Source organism: Papaver somniferum, unplaced genomic scaffold, assembly GCF_003573695.1.
Source record: "Papaver somniferum cultivar HN1 unplaced genomic scaffold, ASM357369v1 unplaced-scaffold_0, whole genome shotgun sequence".
In the NCBI taxonomy this organism is placed as follows: Eukaryota; Viridiplantae; Streptophyta; class Magnoliopsida; order Ranunculales; family Papaveraceae; genus Papaver; species Papaver somniferum.
The window spans coordinates 710,243-721,749 of NW_020618823.1; the positions used below are offsets into that span (position 1 = coordinate 710,243).

General features: G+C 41.5%; 1 long non-coding RNA gene across 1 annotated transcript; it reads left to right on the forward strand.

The window, feature by feature from the left end:
* The first annotated feature begins 9,093 nt into the window (after window positions 1-9,093).
* LOC113325893 lies at window positions 9,094-11,253 on the forward strand. The gene is made up of 3 exons (XR_003348152.1): window positions 9,094-9,209; window positions 10,634-10,705; window positions 11,231-11,253. It is a non-coding gene; the product is annotated as an uncharacterized LOC113325893 (long non-coding RNA).
* The last annotated feature ends 254 nt before the right edge of the window (window positions 11,254-11,507 follow it).

An 11,507-nucleotide genomic window follows, 5' to 3' on the forward strand; every position in this document is an offset into this window, starting at 1 on the left:
AAAATGCTGAAGGTATTAAAATAGCGAGGGTATACGAGCCTTCGATTGCATCTCAATTCTCCTTCGCTACCAATCAAGATACGATGGAAGAATATATCGAAGACCAAGTAGGAGAAGACATCCATAACGACTTTGATGAAGAAATCTTGTCAAAAGCAAATCAAGACGAAGATTTCAGCAACGAAGATGACTGGAGGGTGACAATACATACCTTCCTCGACAAAGGAAGCCTACCTGCGGATCGGAAGCAAGCTAGAAAGACGCTCTCCAAAGTGGGAAGATACGATCTTCGGGACGGGGTCCTGTATAGAAAATCCTTCCTCGGACCATTACTACGCTGCTTGTCCCGGAAAGAAGGGCATCGAATTCTAAATTATATCCATTATGGTGACGCAGGGAATCATAGCGGTATGAGATCACTAGCTGACAAGGCAAAAACGCAAGGATATTACTGGCCGACCATGATACAAGATGCTGCAAGGATGTCCCGACGATGCGAAGAATGTCAGCGCTTCGCGAAAAAAATCCACGCGCCGGCAACATTGTTAAACTCTGTCGATAGCCCGTGGCCATTTGCAAAATGGGGAGTAGACATCGTCGGGCCTTTCATCGAAGGATCCAGGAAGAGACGATTTTTGATAGTAGCCACGGACTACTTCAGTAAATGGGTGGAGGCTAAGGCCTTGGCCAGGATCAGAGACGCGGATGTGTTCACTTTCATATTCCAGAACATCATTTGCAGATTTGGTATACCTGCTGAAATTGTGTCTGATAACGGCAAGCAATTACAGGGAAAAAATATAGACATGCTCTTCGACACCTTTAAAATAAGAAAGAACAAGTCCACCCCCTTATACCCTCAAAGCAACGGACAAGCGGAAGCTACCAACAAGACCCTCGCCCTTATACTCAAAAAACAATTATACGAGCATAAGGGAAGATGGTGCGAACAACTGCACAATGTCTTATGGGCATACAGGACAACACGAAGGTCCGCTACCGGGGAATCCCCGTTTCTTCTTACTTATGGAGCTGAAGCAGTCATACCTACAGAAATCCTCATGCCAACCACGAAGACCGAAGCCTGGGAGAAAAACCTCACAACAGATATGATGTTAGAAAGGTTGGACGACTTGGAGGGAAGAAGGGAAGTAGCATTGCAAAAGATGGAAAATTATCAACGAAGACTAGCAAGGGAGTACAACAAAAAGGTAAAGCTACGAAATTTTGTAGAGGGACAGTATGTGTTGAGAACAATCCCACGATATCAGCAAGAAAAGAAATGGGGAAAGTTAGCACCTACATGGGGAGGACCGTTTATGATCCACGACATTGCGGGTAATGGTTCTTACTACCTTCGTAATCTAAAAGGTGAGGTCCTCCGGCATCCTTGGAACGCTAAATGGCTCAAACCATACTTCCCATAGAAGCAACGCAGATTTGAATCTGCTGGGAGTGTACCAGAAGAAGAAAGGAGCCTAACCGCCCAACATGTTTCTATCTCTGGAAGAGGAATTGCAGACCTCAACTTATCAATCAAACAAGCTTTCAAATTATCAAGTCTGTGGAATCTACCTACAATATTGGGGAAAGTAGTTAATCTACAATCTCTCAGGGCTCCCCCATCAGTGTCCATAAGTGTAAGACCAGGGGGAAGGCACCCAGCAGAAAGAGATACCCAACCAATCTTAAGGCAACGGGTCGACGGAATGGGTGCGTACAGATTTTACACCCCATATCCTAGAACGTTGCCCCGGCCCCCACCGTCTGGGAATCCTCTGGCCCAGGATTTGCCAGCGGGGTGACAGGTCTCAATACGATCACGAAGGTACCTTCCTTTCGTATCGCACTCAAAAACACTTAACAACTTTTGTTTTGATTTTTCACAAACTTAAAATACAAAAACATTGTAGGTATATCAAGAAGAGGATTCATTTCATAAAGGGTGATTACAAGAAGTGAACGGCCAAAGCCAAGGATACACAATCAAAAAACATTCCTTTTACATTGTTACAAAATATACAATTATGTCGCGGACCCTACAGAACGCTGCGATCTCTACCTAGGTGGCGGTCCCGTCGTCAGGATTTTTCCGAAGACTTGATGGGACGCTCCCACCAGAAGAGGGGCCCGAGGAGCTGGGCAATGCAGCAGGAACGGGACGACGAGGATAGTTCTTCACGAGACCATGTTCATTCCTTAGGCCAAGTTCTATCCTCTCCAGCATCTTGTTCGTCTCCTCAGCCAATTGACAACGAGCCTTATGTTTAATAACTGTTGTCCGCTGTTGGGCTTGGGATAATAACGAAGATAGCCGATTCACTTCTCTGGAAGCAGCACCAACGGCCTCCTCACGGGTGGCTGCTAAATTCTTGAAGTGATTGGTTTGTTCCTCTTGCTGTGCTAAGGAAGATTGAGCCTTTTCAAGTTCTTCATTTATGACGCGAAGGCGTTCCTCGAGCCCTGAAAAAGACAACACCACGGAGTTAGCGTAGAAAACAAACAAGATCACACTCAATGAATTGGGATTATACCTTCGACACAAGCCGAAGCCTCTTCATATTCATTAACAACCGCATCTCGCGCTTCATCAAGATGATCATATTCCGCGGATAATTTCTTATAGTCTAGTTGAAGGTTGGTGAGAGTAAATTGACAGACATCTAATTCTACCTGCTTCATCGAGTCCATATGACGAAGGTGGTCGACCTCTTTATTTATCTCTGAGACCCCTTTGCTGAGTCTGTACATGCACACTTCAAGATTCCTCTCAGACTCAGCAAGACGGGCTACATCGGCACGGGACGCGGAAAGAGCATTGCTGAGAGCGTAGACTTCAGCACGAGCATCATCTCGTTCCCTGACAAGACCAAGCATATTATCTTGGACCCCTGAAAGAGGAATAGACCGCGCCATCTGTAATTCTTCTTACAATAGCTGAATCCTAGATTCCAACAAGGAAGTACGCTCGCGGGCTTCCCGCAGATTATCACTGGTCCACAGCAGTGTGCCATTAAATAAAGCACGATCATGGTTGTACAGATTTTGCATGTCGACCATCTGAACATGCCGCGCGCGCCATACTTCATCCCGAGCATCCCATTTCCTAGCCTCACTCTTAATCTTCTCAACCAAATCTCTAATACGAGATTTTTGCCGAGCTCTTTCGTTTCGAAGCCATACCAGCTCGGGGATGCCACCCACTGGACATAGGGTGGGGAGACTCAGACAGAACAACTAAGAGATAAAAGAATGACGACATACTGCAAGGGAAAAGAACCAAACCTGTGAAAGTGGAAACTTGGCTACGGGTTTGCTCTAACTCAGCACGCACTGCAATAAGTTCTGAACGAAGATCAGCCTCTACTTCACCCAGTTTTTCTTTCTCCTTAAGGCTTTTCTTCAGCTCTTCTATTTCCACCTCAGCCGCAGATAATTCCTTTTCCCGATGACGAAGCTTAGCCTCGAGCTTCAGAGATTTTGCTTTAAAGAACTGATACAGCACGTGGTTGCAATGCTCGCTCCTCATCATCTACACATCAAAATGACAAAACATTATTCAACCGAAGCGTCCTATTCTCACGTACAAGCATGTACGAAAATTTACCTCCAGCACACGCTGTTGCGGGAAGCCATATTGATACCCGTCGGCAATAGCCATCATATCGGCAACAGAAGTAGGAGGCTCCGGCACGAGGGTAGCTTCGGGAACGGTCAACCTTTTTCCCCAGGCTTCAGACACCTGCGCCTCCGGAGACATCTCCATCATACGACGGGTATACGCGGTTGATTCCTTTTCCCCAACAACCACAGGAGAAGGATGAGAGACAAACAGAAGATTCTTCTCCTTAAACCAACTCATGATGGCATCCTCACCCTCAGACATCGGCGACTGGGGAAGACTATCGGCGGGCGCGTCAACAACAGATTTTTCTTTCTCCGACTCGACCCCCTCGGCATGAACGTTGGCATGCTCTTCCGCGCCTACAGGCACAGCAGGCTCCTCCGCACCAACACCTTCTACAGCAGCATCACCATTACCATCACCACCGAGAACATCCCAATCGTCATTAGGGGAAAGTAAAGAGAAGTCCTCGGGAAAATCGAGGGCTTCGTCAAAGAACTCCCCCGTGGAATACATCCGATCGAAAGAAAATTCTTGAGAAGTGGGAAGGGTATCCATGACATCACCAGCAGGGACGGAAACATCCTCGATGACAACATCATCCGCCACTACACCCTTGTTCCTTCCTTCATCACCGGCGTGACCAGCAAAGACCTCTTCTTCGACATTGATAGGGGAGGTACCAGTACGTTCCTCCCCATCTGTAATCTCGTCCTCAGCAAACTCTTCGTTCACGGGACTAGTAACTTCTTCTTGGGCCTCAACCTCGCCCACCACCATAGTAGAAGACTGCTTCGGCCTAATCTTTTTCTTCTTTAATACCTGAAACCGACACCACAAAGGAATTATTCTTCCCGTCCGATGGAAGTTATAAAAACGAAACACAGCTAGAATCTGCGTACCTGAGCAGCTGAGATATTCTTCGATGGGAGTATAGCACCGGAACCATCCTCCTCGTCTCCCTCTACGACATCCAGGGCATAAGGAAAATTCATGCCCGCAAAGTTCAGACGCCAGGGGCAGAAATCTCCATAGCGAGCGGGAGGAGATTCGCGCGGCTTACTATTCTCGGTTGGCCGCCATCCGCGGGAACCGGGAATCCAACCGTAAGCCCACGGACCAACTATCTCAATGACAGTGGCGTGCCACTCGTAGTCATGATCGCGCTTGATCCTTTCTCGCGCGGGGAAGAGTTTCCGACGACTGGACGCCTCCGTGCCAGGAACATACTTCAGCTTGGCATCGCTGACCTTATTTAACAGACGAATCTCGCCTCGAGGAGCAGGAAGATTCCGAAGGCTGACACTCTACGGCTTGCGATTCCTGCTATTGACGTAATCACCGAAGGAGTTATTGAAATTCTCAGGAGTGTACCATTCCTTCTCCAAGGGATTGGGGACGTAGCAAGTCATCGACGTTTCCCCCTTACTACGCAGATAGCATTCCTTCAGGGCGCGGAGATAATTCTCCGATAGTTGGGATACGGAACGGCTATGAGTATTTGTGGAAGAACCCTCACGACTAGCGAGCACGTCGTAGTAGAAGGAATCACCCGATTTGTACAACGGCAGCATCAGACCAGCCTCGAAGGCCCCAACCGTCGTTAACAAGTGAAATTCATCGAATTCGTACTTAGAGATCAGCTCATACGTAATATCATCCTCGGGAGAATAGAAACGAACCCCGAAGGCTTGGAGCTCATGCTTCTCCTTGAATATTTCAAGATCGATATGCTTGAAGGTTACTTTTCTCCTGCTAACAGAAACACTGCGTATCAAGGGAGCAGACTCATCCTCCTCAGCGGGGCCGGATGAATTAACAAACGCTTCAGACGCTTTTCTCTTCACGGGGGGATTCTTTGAAGATTCAGCCCTAGGAGCTACGCCCTTTGTATTATTCCCTTTAAAAGTTGGAGAAGACCGTAGATGATGCTCGGGCACTAACGAACGTAAAGGAGGAACGTCAAAAGCAACAGCGCGGGGAGGAGCCTGCGTACTCCGAGTATCTTCACGAGGACGCACCATTGAGTGATTAAAGACTCTCCGTGAACCAGACGGAATTATCGGAGGAATCTCTTCCCGAGAAGACGAGGCTCTCGCTCCGGAAGAAACTCGACTCCGACGAACATCATCTTGAGACTCTCGACGCTGAGGAGATCTCGACAACCTAGAATCAGGAGTCTCATAAGTAGGCCGCGGACGGTCAGACATGGCTGCGGAAAAAATAAAATCAAGAACAAGTTACACACGATAACCAAAAATCAAAAAACACATTCATAGCAATACAACCACGATAACATAGCAACCCTAAAATTAGGATACAATCTCAATACTCCACCCTCGAAGTAATGGCTGCCTTAATTTAAGATGAAGAACAGGGGCAAACTAGTATGCAAGCATCAGAAAAAGTTCTTCATCACAAACAAGGAACAACAATAGCAGAAAATTCACAAATCAACACGACATAAAACAGTGAAATCAAGAAAAGAAAAACTCACCGGCAAAAACAGCAAGTAGAAGAAACGAACAGGGGAAGATCCCAGGTGCAATAAAGACTGACATAATTTAAGATCACAGGTGCAATGAAGACTGACAAAGAATTTAAGGTCACAGGTTTAATGAAGGCAGGCAGGAAATTTAAAGGAAGAATGAACTGAGAGAGTGTTTAGGAAGAATGAAATTAAATTTCCTCTCTATCCTTAAAATACCCGAAAGAAAAGAGGAAATTAAGGGAGAAATAGGAAAACGTTCCCGATACATAAGCAGTTAATGCACGAATAAAAGACGTGCCCAAGTATCTAGGAGAATTTATTAGGAGTGAGAAGAATGTGCGACGATAGTTTTTCTTCAAGGCACCCATTAGTCAGTTAAGCCCGAAGAAAAGGGGCAAATTGTGTACACATATATCTCACTATCGGACACGTGTATACAGAAAGGTACGTGGAAAGCATGCAAGCCAAAACATCAAAACATGATGCGTCACGAAGCACCAAATAAACCCCTAGGAGTTGCTTTATCTCATCCCCAGAAGAGGAGCTAAGATCAACGGTGGAGAGAAAGTCAGCTGACACGGACTGACAGGGGCAGAAGACACTTGTCTGACACGAGCAGACCCCTCAACCACCCGCATTAAACACTCTGAGCAGTGCACGTGTCGACCGACCTATGGAACGAGCGAAGATGCCTCCGCGGGATCGAGGGGGAAACGCAGACCTCCGCGTGATGGACGCAAGGACACGAGAAGATAAGGTTCCAACGGTCTTCAGAGATGGGTCCCACATTCCAACCTTATAAATACCCAATCTCCACAAAGAGGGAAGGGGATCGGAAAAACATCAGGAGAGAGAGAGAGAGAGAGAGAGAGAATAGAAAAGGTAAGTTCATCCCATAGTGGAGAGAAATATGTAAACCCAAAGTCATTCAACTATTCGTGTAACCGTGAACAACATATAGTAGAACAACAAACCCCGTGGACGTAGGCCTTAGTGCTGAACCACGTAAACCTTGGTCTTATTTACATTTCAGCACTTTACATTCATTTAGCTCTGCACGTATCTGCTTATATATGTTATTTTCCTTTTATATTTGTACCCCATGCATAATCGCTACGCACGGGAAAGTTGGAGGAGGCCATGATAAACCCGTGGGTTTTGAGCCAATGAATCCACATCAGGGTATCATTATCGTAATCTCTTTAGACTTTAATGTTTGATTGTGGGCATTCGAATCCCGCGTAGTTCGTGTGTCCACAGTGAATATGCCCTTATCTGGACACTTCATTCATCGTATAAAGGGAAATATATCATGCTAGATGCATGCAGACTTTGGCTGAAACCACATCACGTCGTTACCAGCGAGCTAAGTATCCCTTACGTGGCCTGTTATCTTACATTTTCTTTGTTGGATCCTCCTGTCTCATTCCAATTTCACTGACGGAATTATTTCATTCGTCCTTTGCTTCGATTCTGTTTCTTATAATATCATTGTGCACGGAGATACTAGATAAGAAGGAAATTTATCTATAAGTACGTAGTTGCAACCATTGCATTGTCACAAGAATATGAACATTAACTAGTTTTCAAAGAAAAATGATCAGATTAAAAACAATATTTCGACCAAATAATTGATGTATTAAAATGTAACAAGAACTCATTCCAATATCTATGGATTATCAAATTCACCAAAATACGTGTAACTAATAAATTATTGATTTATTGTACTAGGATCTTTTCTTTGAGAATATTGTACCAGGATCTTGATTGGTATCTTCTTCATCTGTCAATTATTAGTTGGTTATCCATTTGAAGGGATAGAGTCGAATATTCATCAGCTGATTACGTTGATAGCTTTGGGATTCTTGGACTTCATTGTATAATGCTTCAATGGATAATACCAAAGTATCATTCAAAGGAAATAGTTTACATCAGCCTATTGTTGTACCTGTATGAATAAATTACAGCAAGAAACTCCTATACACTAAATAGATAAAAAATGACAGAATCTATTGCTTAAGCAAAATTGTTAATTTAATATCGAAATAGTAATAGGATCACTACTTTTGCAGGCTACTTTGAGACTATTAGCACAGAGAAACTGATGAGAAATTAATCGTTGTCGACGAATTGTCCAATTCCAAAGATTTAGGATTTTAGTTAGGCATGGTGATATAGTTCAGGACTTCACGTTAAAGCATGAATAAGTCGTGTGCAATTGATATGGAGCCAATTTCCGTGGTTAAGACGACCATTTTATATGCAAGTTACAGTAAGCATGACAACTTTTACTTCCTTCTGTTTTTATCCATTTTATTTTCTTTTGATTTCCTTTTCTTCTTTCCTTTTCCCGTATACTCTGCTGAATATATATCCTGTATTTACAATTATTCAGAGAGTATAAGTTGACTTTTTCTTAGTGTTGCTGATCATGAGATGAGTCGGATCAAAGCAGAACACTGCCTCCAAGTGAGGATTTTGGGCCCCAAACGGTCTTGTTCTTTTGTTTTTCCTTTGAAGAACCCACATTAGTGGATAGAGAAATTTGCTAGATGGTACATAAAATCCGACTCGGGTTAACCTGTAGTTCAGAGGGAAAATTTTTTAACCGGAGGTCCAAAAACCTTTTGAAAACTGAAAATTACTTCCCTGCCCATCGATACTCACGTGTGAAACCAATTGATTCACGTCTCAAAGCTTTTCGTGTGAACAAAAACGATTTTCCCCAGAATCTCTTCATCCTTCTTCTGTATTCGTTCTTCCTCTGTCTTCATGTTTCTTATCTGTAAAAAATCCACAAAAACCTAAATCTGTAATCAAATTACGGGATAATGATCAAAACCTAGATTTACAATTAAGAAATTATATAAAATACTCAAAAACCTTATTTTTTTGAAGAATCATATCCACAAAACCCTAGTTTACTAAGAAGAATTAGCATACTACGAGATTCTTCTCCCAAAAATCAGTAAAAGATTGTGATTTTGAAGAAAAAGGTACTCCCGATTCTGAAACAGCATGAAAGAAGAAGAAAAAGAAATTTGTTGCAACTCAACCAACATCAAAGAAACCTGGGATTTCTGCCAAAAAAAGGTATTGTTTCTAATTACAAAAATTAAATCCAATATGTGTAATGTTTTTAGTTTTATTTTTGTTGATTTTTTATACCAATTTTCTATATGATCCTAGAGTACATATCAGTATGTATTGTTAAAATTCTTGATATGTACTGCTCAAACCCTTCTACTGCATGTTTACGTATGATCTTACAATACATATCCATATGTAATGCATATATTTTGTGTATGATCCTACATTACATTTTATTATGTACTGCTAAAAACTCTAGTTTATAGTTGATATATGTGCTGTTGATGTACTTTGTTCTTGAATTAGTACATATCAACATGTATTACTGGATATATATGACCAGTGCAATAAATATGTACTGGGTAAACCTTTTTATGCTTGTTATGTACATATCAGTATGTAGCGTTAAAATTCTTGATATGTACTGCTCAAACCCTTCTACTGCATGTTTACGTATGATCTTACAATACATATCCATATGTAATGCATATATTTTTTGTATGATCCTACATCAAAATTTAGGATGTACTGCTAAAAACTCTAGTTTATAGTTGATATATGTACTGTTGATGTACTTTGTTCTTGAATTAGTACATATCAATATGTATTAATGGATATATATGACCAGTGCAATAAATATGTACTGGGTAAACCTTTTTATGTTTGTTATGTACTAGGTAAACCCCCAGTACATATTGATATCCAAAACCCACTATCTTGATTTTGATTGAAACTAGTTCCGAAATGAACCGATGCTCGAACATCAGTCGTCATAAACTTTGATCTCTCTTCCATAGGTTGCTGGAAGAATCATCGACTTACATCGATCATATCTCCAATTGTATCACTAGACATGCCATGGTTCTGGGATTTTATTTGTATGATGAGTTTGGTATTAATCTGTTTAGTCCGTATACTTTTTAAACCTGAGTGAAAATTTTGAGTTGTATATCAGACTATTATCTAACAGTAGATATGGACATGTACTGAGTGAAAAACTTCTGCGTTGTGCTTCACATTATGATCCAACAGTAGATTAACATATACTTATAGAAAAAGGCAGCTCCTTGGCTAGTAATTTCATATGGAAAAGGCAAAGAGGTGGATATATCTTTAATGACTGTGTATTGACTAGATAGCTATTTATGAAAATTATTAGTAATTTCTTTTCTGTATTGATGTACATTTCTTTTACATATGGAAAAGGTAGAGAGGTGGATATATACTTATGGAAAAGGTAGTTCCTTGGCTAGTAATTTATTTTTTGTATTGGTATACATTAAATGGATATATCTTTAATGATTGTGTATTGATTTCACCTCCAAAGACTATTACTGTTACAGACGGGAATGGGGATTCCATGGTTTTTATGCTTTTTAGTAGAAAGAAGGAAAATGAAGAGGAAATTCTTGTGTTTTGTCATCCAGGTTACAAGGAATGGAGAATTCATAAGTTCCCTGACGATGGAGAAGACATTCGGTCTATGTGTTACCTCAAAGGTAAGCTACAAAAACGTGCTATGGTAAAGAATAATTGGAAATAGATGTACGTATTTATACAATACATATCAATATGTACCAAGTAGAAACTAGTTTATGCTTGAACACACATCACTCCTTATCACATGCCTAGCATATGTATTATCCTAGAGTACATATCAATATGTACTTAGGAAAAGATGATTCGTTTATGCATTCCATATCATTACATACTGCATAAACCACTAGACCTAGGTTATGTTGATCCTTCAGTATATATCGTTACGTACTTGGGGAAAAACTGATTCTTTTATCCAGTACATATCATTGTGTATTGTATAAATCCCTAACCTTAGTTTGTTCTTGCATATAATCTTACGGTAAATATCAATATGTACTTAAGAAAAAGGTGATTTATTGATACAGTACATATCATCATCTCGCTAGATCGTTTAATATCCATAGTACTTGATTTTTTATTTTTTTTGCGTATTAAACTTTAGAAATTCTTACTCAAGGAAATTACTTTCATTGATTCACTTGCAGAATATTGGAAACTTCATAAAGTACATATGTCATGCCTTCAAAGGTACTTGTATGCCTACGTTATCAAGAACTAGCAGTGGACGTCATCGTTGAAGGAAGACCATACTCTACTTTGTGAACTCCAACTGCTAAATGAGGCCTAAACAGTCTACATGGAGACACCAAGATGAAGTTCTGATTAGTGCAAATGCCATATTAATTAATCCCAAGCTATATTACTCATGCATCGACGGATTACTAGTCATTTTAATGCTTTTAGCTCTACATATCGTGTGAT